At 43.9% G+C, this 13,105-nt stretch overlaps 1 long non-coding RNA gene across 1 annotated transcript in view; it reads left to right on the top strand.

The window, feature by feature from the left end:
- Positions 1-765: 765 nt before the first annotated feature.
- LOC125940069 (uncharacterized) overlaps positions 766-13,105 on the top strand; it is a 62,310-nt gene continuing 49,970 nt past the window's right edge. Inside the window, exons 1-4 of the long non-coding RNA XR_007463314.1 lie at positions 766-974; positions 1,752-1,834; positions 4,479-4,541; positions 8,765-8,889. This is a non-coding gene — a long non-coding RNA (uncharacterized LOC125940069). The remainder of the gene's footprint in view (positions 975-1,751; positions 1,835-4,478; positions 4,542-8,764; positions 8,890-13,105) is intronic.

Consider the following 13,105-nt stretch of genomic DNA (forward strand, 5'->3'; position numbering starts at 1 on the left):
GGGACAAGAAGCAGCTTGTTGAGTTAGTGCAACAATGGTTCGACTGACATAATAGGTGTTGTGCCCTTCGTGTTGTACTTTAACAAAGTACCATTCCAATAGCCGTTAGCCGTTAGCGTTAGGCGTTAGCCGTTCCAATAGGCAGAAACTTAAGAAAACGACTTTTGCGTGGGTAACGATGCAGTCTGCGCATAAGTTAGTTATGAAGAAATTATGCATCGGCGAGCCATTTCAGCGCGTCTCAAAACAATTGTACATTTATATGCTTCTACAGGATTGCGTTGTTCTTTGCAGAACATGTGGCACACGCAGCTATGTTGTAAACATGGCAACAATTTTAAGCTAAAGAGACATCATTTTCAAGACCAATTTTTCTTAGCACTATTTTCGACCTGTTGCCGTAAGCATCGCCTAAATTACAGTGCTGTTAGTGTGTCTGTATGAGCAGATGACGAGTTTCTCCCGCCAGTCTCTGGTTGTGGTTTAGTGGATTATTGTGGTTGTACCATTTTTCCATGGACGTAGGTAATATACGTACAATATGCAAGTATATATTATACGTTGTAATTTATGTTTCGCTCACACGTTTTAGGAAAAGTGTTACCGCAATACATCGTAGTAGCAATATCGTGTAAAAGCGACGGATTCGTTTCACAAACCCTTAGTAGCATTATAGAGGTATTATAAACATAATGCCCATTTTACATTTGCATGCATCTGACATTTTACGATGAGTTTTATTTCTATATTGAAGATCGCTTCACTTTTAACATCCAGGGCGAACACCTGCACTTGGAAAATTAATTAGCAAGTTTCGCTGTATGTGTGATATTCTTATAGGTTGTATACCGTTGCTGGTGCTGCCTCTTTTCCGCACTATCTTGTTAACCTGTGATCAGGCTAAAAAGGATCTTCACCAACCTAGTTTAGTTTATGCACTAAATTTTCTTCGAAACCAAGTCGACATAGATACGGTCTGTAAATTTTCCTTTCATTTATATGTTTTGCAGATTTCAGACCATTGCACATCTTCCGTAGCGTATGCGCAGCTGCGGTGCCTGTGAACGCGACACACCTCGTGTGTCGTTTGTCGAAGCAGGTGCATAAGTCTTAAGTCAGAGCTTGGCGAACATCGGCAGCCCTGTGATATGTGTTTGTTCCCGTGAGTGGCCGAGCTATTTCCTGACGTCTCGTTCAACATCTCAGTGTTCCGCCTTTTAGTTTTTCACATATACATATAAAGAGAAAGTGCTGTTGTGCTTGAAAATATTCGAGGCATATTGCTTTAAAGCCATGTTGGGTTCCTTCTGCTTATTGAAATCATTGTAGTGTAGAACGGCTATACAAGTGTTTAATTAAAATGGAAGCAGTTTCCCTGCCATGATGAAAGTTTCATACGTTGTGTCCCGTAAGACATTTAAGATATTTCGTTTCTTTTTTTAGCGTCAGCCCTACTAATACGTAGATATTTAGGAAAACAATTCTCGCATGGGTAGCTTCGCGATTTGGTCAGAAAACAGGTGTAAGAAATTATGTGTGTGCGGGCCATCTCCTCGCGCCTCATAATACATGTATATTTTTATGTTTCTACAGCAATGCGTTTTTATTTCAAAACCACGTCTCACACTCACCTGAGTAGTAAACCAGCCAGAAATTTTATACCAAGGAAGTATTTTGGAATACTAATTCTCCTGAGTAATATTGTTCACTTGTCTCTGTAAGGATCGCCTGCATTTCATTGCTGTCCTCAGGTCTGTGTTTGAAATGACGATTATCGCCCGCTTCTTTGTGGTTATTTACTGGATGGTTGCGGTTCGTCTATTCAATCAAGGACGTAAGTATAATAGAATATGCAAGTCTATATTTTAATATGTAATTTTGTGCCTCCCTTTGTTATTTCAAGAACTGTATTACCTAACTAAAAGTATGTTATATCAATCACCAACCTTCATGAAAGTGTCTGTGTTCTCTTCAATCCCCTTCATTGGGATTCAAGACCAGCAAGGCAGCGCTTATCTGTGATGTTACTTTAGTGATACCCAGGAGCATATTCATTTCCTCTTTCCCCACAAACGGTAGGATGATTCCTTCAGCATGCTTTTTAACACGTTAGTGCTAGAGTCTGAGCGGCTGCTAATCAGTCACTGAAGTTTGAATTGAACAGTTCATTGGAAAGTGAGAAAGGTCACCACACTATAGCGTGAAGCTGGACATGCACTACGAAGGCATAGAAGGACGAACGCCACAGATAAATTCACACAAAATATTAGAAAGCGGAAATCCTACGGTCGCATAGGGTGTTAGCTAAGAAATATATTTTGAGACAGCTGACACAAGGTCGCCTGTATAACACGCTGCCTTCTGTGGAACAGTTTGGGTTTAGTAAGAGAAACGCTTGGATACATTGATTAGTCAGTTGAAAAAATTACCAATGATTGCACCCTAATTGATTTTGCACACTGTGAAGAAGCACATGATTTTAAGAAAACGATGGTCACAAATGAGTATTGAACATTGCGCTGAGGGGAACCCGTTGTACGCGAAACCAGATGTCAGGTAAGAGAGACGCAAGGTGGTCCAAGATAGTCGCTCTCTATCCTCGACAACATTTTCCTCTCAATGCAATGATCTATATGCAGAATGAACTAGCTAAACGGGCTACCGTCCTAAATACAGTTCAATGGCACTGCGACAAATGTGAAGCTACAAATTCAATGAACTCAAAGCAACAGGCAGACATAGACAGACAGACAAAGAACTTTATTCACTAGGTCCTCAGAAGCCCTGCCCTAGGGCAGAGCTGCAGGCCACTCCCACGTGGGGACGGGTAGGCCGAGCCTAACCGTCGCATCGTGGGCTCTCTGGACAGCCCAAGTTTGTCGTGAAAGTTTTCAGCTCTCGTTGGAAGAGCTTCATTCTTCTTCCGTGATACCATTGGGTCCCTGTAACGAGGGGCATCACCAGAGCATGTGTTCTAAATTGGTAACAGCAGCACAGTCGGGGCAAGTAGAGCTAAAATCCTCTCGAGTGATTGAATGAAAAAGGGCCAGGTTGGGATAGAACTTCGTCTGAAGCATGTGTAAAGTGGACGGAAGAGCTCTAGCTAGTTTCCTATGAGGGGGAGGATAAGCTCCCCCTCATAGGGGGAGTTTGTCCTGGACCACGCCGATACGCGTCGTGGTCCAGGTTGGCCCGGGTGTAGGGAACGGGTAGAGCTCGTGGTACATCCCGTACGGGTGCGTTGATGTCAGCGATATATAATAATAACGAAGCCTGAGAACCTGGTACACAGAACGCACCCACGTTTACACGGACGGTTCTCTCTCCTGCAAAAGTTCAGCTAGAGCAGTGGTAATTCCGGTGAAATTGGTCACCATCCAATTCAAGACGTCTTACATTACATCGTCGATTGCTGCAGAAATCGCAGCTGTCCGTGCTGCTCTGGAATTTATTGGTCTCAAATCATCACAGTCATGGTCCATTTCTTGTTACTCGAAGGCAGCTCTCCACTGCTTGCTGTCCCCTTTCAACCACGGACCTAACGCACAATTAGTCACACACATCCGACTACTTCACCATCACGCAACCGACAAGAAGCACAACATCATCTAGCAGTGGATACCGGGTCACTGCGGAATTTAGTCAAATCACAGTGCGGATGACGCTGTCCGATCGGCCCACGATATATCGTGCCCCTATAATATCGATGCCACTGTCGAGACCAGACGCAGCCACAAACCTGCGTTCCCTCGCACGCGAGCGTACGCAGACTCTGTGGAACACCAGTGATTTCAGCAACGCACGCCTCCACAGATTGGATCCACGTCTGCAACTCCGTCTTCCACCAGGGTTACCACGAGCGGAAGCAACACTTCTGCGTCGCCTGTGGCTCGGCGTGGCATTCACGAACGTCTATTCCTTCCGCATTGGAATGGCTGACAGCGTGGCTTGCGACAACTGTGACTGCGAGGAGACAATGAAGCACCTTCTCTGTGACTGTCGCCGCTACAATGTGGCAAGAAAACTGCTCGCGACTGCGCTTAAAAAACTGGACAATCGCCCCCTCACAGAAGAAATAGATTTAGGACACTGGTCCAGACAGGCTTCGGCACTCAAGGCCTTAGGCTCTGCTGAAGTACTCGAGGGCTTATGCATTGTGCGACCGGCTTTGAACGTTGTAGCGCGTAGGGTCGTGTTTTTGCGCGAATTTTTCTTACTTCACTTTTTTTTTATTTATTTGTTTCTTCTATCACTTTTATTCACTTTACCCCTTTCCCCAGCACAGGGTAACCAGCCGTTATTTACACTGGCTAACCTCCTTGTCTTTCTTTCCCTTTTTTTCTCTCTCTCTTTTCAAATCATTAGTACCATTTGCACTTGCTCTCTTAATTGGCTCTCGCAGCGTATCTTCACTCAGACTAGTTTGCCGCCGTTCAGGATGGCTGGAGAAATGTAGAAAATTGTTTTATTTCCTTCAGATATTGGTCCCGACAGATTTCATGTTGACGGAAAATGTATTCCACAAGGGGCTACTGAAGAAGGTGAGTGTATGTGGCAGTGATTTTGTGAGTTTACACGACAAATGGCCTTATTGTATATGCCTGTGTTTAGTGCTACATTTTTATTATGGTGTAATTAGTTTACTGCCAGCTCTGCTTTGTACTACTTGCATCTGATAACAGAAGTTTCAGCGAAAGGTGCTGCTTTGGGCAACAATTCGACGTTCCAAAATACATTGAAGATCGACATTGCGAAATGATATATCACTACATAAAAAATTAAAACACTAAATTAAACGTAGTTTGAACACGATAGCATCTTTTGGGTGGGTAGGTGCACATGTCAAGCTTTTTGTGGTGCTTAAGCGGTACATGCTTTACGAACAAATAATATACAAGGTAATCCAATTAGGCTTAACGGTAGTCCATATCATTGGAACGATGTTGAATTCTAAAAAAAAGAGATACCACCTCCACAGCCCATTCACCGCTATTAGTAAGAGCTCAGGCTTTCTCATCGACTGCCAATATTTGAAATAATTCGGAAGCTAAACTTTTGTATAAGAATTTGCTCCTGAATTATATGGCTATAGTAGTATGTAGACCGTTAGGAAGCAAGCTTGAGTTCAGCGCGGATAATCCTAGAAAATATCTGTGTTTGCATCATATATTTGTTTCGATATTTTGTTCGGGGTCATATTTAGAGAATAAACTATTCTTCCAGTCATTACTTTATGGCTGACGTTTAAAGGAATCTTCAGTGTTTTCTGACACATTGGTAATCTATTAGCGCCCCGTGTACTGCAGCATTTGGTCAGAGCAAGCATCATTTTTATTTTAACAGCGGAGCTGTTTAGGCCTAGCGTTTGTCCATAACGTGTGAACAGAAAGTGTGGGCCGATCATGGTGGTAGTGCAGAAAGGGTATAAGTGCAGTGGCACATACCCCTGTGAACTAGCGACGCTGAGCCTGGCTAAAACAAGTTAAGCATAGTTAGGACTACTTTAGCTTAGTCAGTCATCGATAGCCAATCAATGGCTAATCGATAATCGATCATGAATCAATAAATTACGGAAAATGCTGGGGATGACTTGGTAGTGCTTAGGCAACCCAAATACGTGGCCAATACCTTGCAATAGGCAATCGATAACCAATCAATAGCTAATCGGTAATTGATAAATAATTATTAAATTCCCAGAAATGCTCAGGATGACATGGTCGTGCTCAGCCTAGCCCAAAAGTCAGGACTAGCCAGGTACCCCTCAGCTCCACTCTCTCTTTAGGATTGCGCCTCCAGTGCAAGGTACGCAAATCTTTTAACTAATATTTCAAAAATCATGCAGCTTTTTTAGTACCCCAATTTGCTAAGAAAAGTATTGGAAAGGCGACAGTCTTGTATTTTTTGTCATCTGCGTGATGTCTTTGATTTATTTATCATCAAAGCTAGAAAAATTGTCAAACAGAGCAGGTACTGCTGGGAGCACCCATGTCGGATGTTTTGTTATCCTCAGTATGTGCCTTCAAAGTGAGCTCTGATTTTTGTAAGCTTCGGAATCGAATGATGTAAGGATGAATGCATGCCATTTTATATAATATTCGTTTATTCATTTATTGATACTGTCAACCCTTGACGGGGTATCACAGGAATGAATTTAACATATATAAACAGATAGGTGCATTAGTGCACTTGGATTATGCACTAAAATATTAAGCGGCACTGCTACTATAAACACATATCATGACAATATAATTACAGAGTACATTATTCGCTTATTGTATTACAATATTAGGGTACAGAATATCAGGTTACATTAAGGTACGCAAGGCAATGTATTGCTTCCAAGAATGCACTAACCGATATTAGGTTAGTCTATTCAGGTAAATCATATCAGGTATATCACTGAAAAAAAATTAAAGCACATGTACTTTACAAAGATTCCATGGTCTATGTGTAAGCTAGAGGGGTTTGGCTGTTCACAATCCACATACGGTATTTTTTACCTGTACTTCGGCAAAAAAAATTTTCAGGCGACAAATAAATCAGACACGGGTGCAGATAAAAAATTTAAAGGATCACATAAACATTGCTATATTATTCCTCTCCATTTATTTCTTGCTGCCGACAAAGATGGTGATGCTGCTCTCTTCTCTGTAAGTTACACAGCTAACAATTATGCAGTAAATTTCAATAAACAAATACAACCGAATATTTTATGAAGTTTCTCGCGGAAAACTGGTCATTTATACGAAGTATTTTATTACACGCTAAAAGATAAGTGGGACGAAATATAAAATACCAAAGACGATGTGTATTCCACTTCCAAACGAGATAAGCAATAAAATAAAAGCGAGGTAGCCAACATTGGGCAGCCAGAGGTGGGCCCAATATCTTGATATGTCAGCAAGTCTTCCATAGGTATGTTGACTTTTTCAACTAAAGTCGTACCCAATACTCAATGTTTTCGTCGTGTATGATTGCACCCATCTTGAAATATTCGTATATCAATATTGTATAGAGCGCCACATAGGTCCTGAAAAACAAAACGAGTTCCCTTCCCCGTAATTATATTTCACTAACATAAAAACACATCTCTAAAAAATTTCTGTAGCTTGCACAGGCGGCGCAATGCTAAAGAGACAGCAGAGCTGATGGGCACCTAACTAGTCCTGGCTTTGGGCTAGGCTAAGCCCTACCAAGTCATCAACAACATTTCCCGGAACTTATTGATTATTGAGCGATTATCGATTAGCTATTGATTGGCTATCCATTGGTTATCAAAAGGTATTGGCCACGTATTTGGGCTAGGCTAAGCAGTACCAGCATTTTCCAGAATTTTTATTGCCCATTGATTAGCTATTGATTGGCTATCGATTGTTTCTCGATGACTGCCTATGCTTAAGTAGTCCCAACCATGCTTATCTAGACTTGGCCAGGCTCAGCTTCGCTAGCTCACAAGAGTATGGGCCACTGCGATTGGACCCTTTTGTAGCGAGAGCTACATTGGCCGTAATTCTCGCCGTTTCGCTGTGGCCGGTGGCCGCACCGTGAGCTGAGCTGTTGCCTAGCAACCGCCGCAGCGCCGCTCGTCGCGACATCTGGCTTGAAGTGAGAGGAGGAGCCGTTGAAACCGCGTTGCAACAACAGAGGAGGAGCCGGCGTTGCATCGTATGTATAGAAGGGGCGGCTGGGTGGTATTCGTCGGCAGATATGGAAAGTGAGTCAGAGAGACTGAAAAAAGCCAGGCTTCGTCGTGGGAACGGAAACCAGGAGAAGGCAGCGAGCCGAGGAGACGGAGGAAGAAAGAGCCGCACGTTTCGAGAAGCGTCGTTAGTACGAAGTGACCCGGCGAGTGGATTCAGATGAGGATAGCACACGAAACGTGTTTAAGCCACACGACGACAACCCCTTATCCTTCCGCCTCACTGATCATCGGGCCGTCTTTGTGGCAATTGAGAAACAACAATATTAAGACTTTCAAAATAAATGTGTTACACTTTAAAAATGTCTAGTCTTTAATGTAACCATAACTTACCGAGAGGTAACAAACAAACCTAAACACTCCGACGTACGAAGCTAAACGATAAATCTGTAACCGTAGAGAGAACCTTGCTAAACAATACGCTTAACCGTACATCTCGCTACGCACACCCATGCATAGCTGCGGTAAGCCACAGCCAATTTTTTGCCCTGCCGGCAGGATCGGCTCCCATTTCTTTCCAACAACGCACTGACTAACGGCAGGCTTAAACAGCTCCGCTGTTAAAATTTCCATTAAAGCGTTAATTTCATCATCAGGAGAGTTAGTTCGGTGGCGTAAAGTTAGGTTTGACTCTTTGCTTCAAGCGATTTAGTTTTAGGACGTTCGAAAGTATGGCATATACTTTCGAGGACCTGTCTCGTGTTTCGGTTTCATAAAGCCACACCGTGCTTTATAGAGCACAACATTGTAGCGTGTGAAAGAATAAAGTGCAATTTATGAAACTGTGATATTGCAAATGCAGTGTAGCCTGATCATTGACTACCAAAAATCTGTACAATGTAGCTGCTTGATTTTTTACGGCTTAATGATCGATTATCAATTAGCTTTTTATTGGCTATCGAATGGTTATCGCATGGTACTGGCCACGTATATGGCTTAGGCTAAGCTTGGGCTAGCTAAGCATGAGCTAGGACAGCTAAAGATTGCGTCCTGTCCTACTGGTTTACTCGTATTTCTTCTCCCTGAAGAATATTTTTGTGTATACGTCACAAACTTACTTTTCAGGTCCGACGTACGGAACAATCGAAGCAGCAGTCGTTGTAAGTTCCGAATTAGCTTCTTCCTTCAAGGAATCTACTGATCACGAGCACCAACGACTACTTGACTACCTGCGCCTCTTATTTGCGGCCGTGAGTATGATTGAAATGAATATAAGCCCTGTTTACCGAGTACAAGAACGCAATCGTATCACAATTCCAGCATCTGGGTAAAGCATATGGTGTGGGTGTTTAAACCAGCGGTGCAAAGAAACTTGTGTAGATGATGATCTAGTTGATAAGTAGTTTATGAAGTGTAAGCATGCCTTTGCACTTTTATTGACGGTACACTACAATATACTATTAGACATTCCTATTTTCGATCTTCCTACTCGCATTCCCAGTAAAGCAGTCGAAATAGCACTGCTTTGAAAACAACGCTATCACGAAAGTCAAAAAACATTAGCCGCAGTACAATAATGTACCTCAGACATGAGTGCATGAAATACAAACTTGAACAGGTGGTGGAGTAGGAAAATAAGAACACAAATTGATACGACCACAGTTCATACCAGGTGTTTCTACGAAGGCTTTACTTGTTTTTTGAAACTACCCGTTTTGAAACAAACGGACGGTTGCTTTGAAGACAAGCCGTAGGTGGTGGTGCCTATGAGGTGACGGCTGGCAAATGGTGCGTGATTAGCGGCAACGCAAAGGACAAGGACGAGGCAAGACGAAAAACAGGGCGCTTAACTGGGAACTGGAAGTTTATTGAAAACTGAAAAATGTGCAAAGAAAGATATGAACACAGCGTGCATCCCGTGATTTGCTAAAAAAATGCCACGAGCTATAAGTGGCGTTAAAGCATCCCTCTCTCCCGCAATCTCACATTGAGTAGTTCAAATCAATTGCATAAAGGTTGCACGGGAAGCAGCTATAGCTACGATTAGTACAAAAAGACACGCACGTGCGCTCACCCCAAATCTATCCGAGAAACCTCAAACTCTAGTAACGATAAAGACGGCTGACTAACACATGTGTAACCTGTCTTATTGATATGGAAGCCTTTCGTAATTTCCCTCGTCATTTTATCTCGGTGTAAATAAAATAGTGATGCTTTCAAAGAGTTGTTTGCAAGCGAAACATGGCAATTTACAGAAAAATATCAGTATGCAGATTCCTATAGAGAGCTATTATGCTCTCTCAATCTGACGTTTAGGAAACGGCCTGTTTGTCCAATATAGATCAGGCAGCAGGAAAAAGGATTTGAGTACATGACGACGTTGGTGGTTGCTAATTACAAAAAAATTCAATAATAAATTTCTCACTTGTCATTTAACGGAAATAACTCGAGTGCATCGCCCCAGCCAATCAATTTTTGGATTTCAAAAAGTGGTACTACACCCGCATCTTTCGCACTACAAATTGGAGCTCTCATAGCATGCGAAAGTGAAATTCAGAGGCCGAATGGTGCCCGTAACCAACCCCTCGTGGTGTCGTCAATATTACGTCAATTCGCGGCTGGAAACGAGCCCATGACATGGTGACTCCTTGTGCAACGCCGTTCCACGTGTATTACCGATCACTAACGACGTGATGAAGCCGCGCAGTGCAGTACCAGCTGCGCCACGCAGGTACCCGCCGCTTGGTGGCGAAATAGTAGCAGTGCCTCCGATGTGCGGTTACGCACGGCCTTCAGCCCCCGACTTACACTCCAATTTTATTGCGATAGCAATTATATGGACACTTGAGCCGGATTTCTGCCGTCGGCGTCGTCGTCGCCGTCGTCGTCGCCGTCGCCGTGAGGTTCCCTATAGATAAAATGCCCGAGAGGAAGCGTGCGGAGACGCGCGCTATCACGGAGAGCGAACGCACTCAATATCCCACGCGCAAGCAAGGAAGCAGGAAGCCAGCGCCGGAGGGAGCAAGGGGGGGTGGGGGGGGGGCGCACTTCTCTGCCAACAACCGCGCTCGTCGCTCGCTCGCACCGTCTCTTATCTCCACACGGCTTTGACCTTTAAGTGCATTCGCCGCTCAGTTTCCGTTGAAGCGAAAGACCGCACGTACCTTCGCCCGCTGCGGCGTATGCTTGCTGCCAGCGTTTTGACAGTCGTTGTCTGCTGTCATTCAGTGTGATCTCTTCGTGTTTGTGCGCGCTCACACCACGCTTGTTCATTCAGTTCGTAATAGTCGGGCCACATTTTCCAACGCACGCTACACACGCAATGCTGCCCGGATCGGCAGTGCAGCGCTACAGGTGTGTCCCTTCGCACGCGCTGCCCACCGGAAGCGCTTCTCATCAACACCACCGTTTCACACGCGCCTTCTCGTGGTCATCGAGTCTCTCTTCATGTCGGTCTACTTACGCCGCAGCACACCTGCTTACTTAATCAGCTCATGTTTACTACAATTCATATTGCTACCAAAGCCGCTCACCTTACTTCGTATGACATTGTTGTGTTGCTATCGCATTCATTGCTTCGCCCTTAGGGCGAAACTGTGACATTTTTTTTCAGGAATGATGAGCCATTTGATATTTAGGTTACAAAAGAAAAGTAACACTTGTTATGCAATTACCAACTCATTACCACTAATCGCCTGCCTTCCCATGGTCGCCACTACTGGCAATATTCTCCGATGGAGCCATCCTTCTGATTTGATAGATATTTTTTAACTATCACTCAAATGGATTCGTACAAACGCTGTGTGTAGTACGGCAAAGCTCAACGATGCCAAACCATATGGTAGTCATCTTGATAATATGAGTCACTCCATGCCAGACACTAGCCTGAAAATTTGAACTTCTGTGGTTTCTTTGCAAGATATGATACGCATTTGTTAGGTATCGTTAATGCATTTTAAAAGTGCTCGCGACTGCGCTTGAAAAACTGGACAATCGCCCCCTCACAAAGGAAAAAAAGCCTTAGGACACTGGTCTAGACGGGCTTCGGCGCTGAAAGCCTTAAGGGCTCTGCTGAAGTTCTTAAGAGCTTGTGAATTTTGCATCCGGCTTTGAATGTTGTAGCGCGTAGGGTCGCGTTATTGCGCGAATTTATTACTTCATTTTTTTGTTTCTTCTGTCGCATTTTATTCCATTTACCCCTTTCCCAGTACAGGATAGCCAGCCGGTATTTACACTAGCTAACCTCCTTGTCATTCTTTTCCTTTCTTTCTCTCTCTCTCTCTCTCTGAATGCATTCTCAAAATACTTTGTAAGAAAAACAATGTTTGGGTGCCCGAGCACTGTTCTAATTACACACTCAACGCCTAACCAAATTGTAAAAAATGGCAAAAAACACACTTCAAGCCTAATTAGGCGAAAACATAAATTTGGTCTACCGAACATGGGAGGATTGCACCCGCTCTTCTAACTGCTCTTCCCCCCACTTTGCGGTTTTGTATCACTCTGGCCGTTCATCTATGTCGCAGCATGATCTTCTCGACGATGAATTTCATCAATGTGGCCGCGTCTTTGTAGCCGCTTAGCTGGTTAGGTATTCGGTATCCAGGATAACTCACTTATTCCCCTATAAGCTCATCCTGACCGGTTGGAACGCTCGGCAACGTGGTTCCATAGCTTGTAGTGATCGCGCTGCGTTTCTTGATGTTATTTTGCGTCGCTGATAGTCTCCGGATGTCTTGGCGTAATGAGCGACGTCACAGAGTAAGGGCGGCGAATAATATATCTAATCTATTCTTGCGAGCGCACGGGGAAATCCCACATATTAGGAGGCAGGATCCCCATACTGGGTGGGGAGAGCACCTCGCTGCTGAGCTGAAGAGGTAAGGAGAAGATAGTGCGGAATGGTGAGGTTCTCTTTACGATGACGTCGTTCTTTAGGAAACTATTAAGACCACATATGTTTGCATACCTTAAACGATAAACCGGTCTGTGCCTTTCACGAATCGGCATCAGCATGGGTCTGCCTAAATTTGTAAATCACAGTGACGTCAAATTCCTGGAACCGCAATTTCAACATGCAAAGTTTCTTCAAGGTTTCTACAAATTTGACAGCCAGCACCAGGTGCTGTGGCCACTTGGGACTGAAGATCCTGCCGTATAGGTAAGGCCAGAATTTCATGGGAGCCCAAATGATAGCGGCACACTTTTCCCATCGTAGAGTAATCGGTTGCTACTTTCCAGAGCTATCGATGACTGGAATCCATGTCCTCGTCAAGCCCACCTTTATTTTGGACTAGCACATTGCCGAGGCGTTGGCTAATTGCGTCATTGTAGATATCGGTATTGGAGTCTTCATCGGAGTGTGCAGCCACTGCAGGTGGCCACTGCAGGTTCAATTTAAGCTCTAGAAATTTGGGGATGTGAGGCGTGTCTCACTTTAATTCGACGTTCTATATTGTAAGATGA

Source organism: Dermacentor silvarum, chromosome 9 (assembly GCF_013339745.2).
Source record: "Dermacentor silvarum isolate Dsil-2018 chromosome 9, BIME_Dsil_1.4, whole genome shotgun sequence".
NCBI lineage: Eukaryota > Metazoa > Arthropoda > Arachnida > Ixodida > Ixodidae > Dermacentor > Dermacentor silvarum.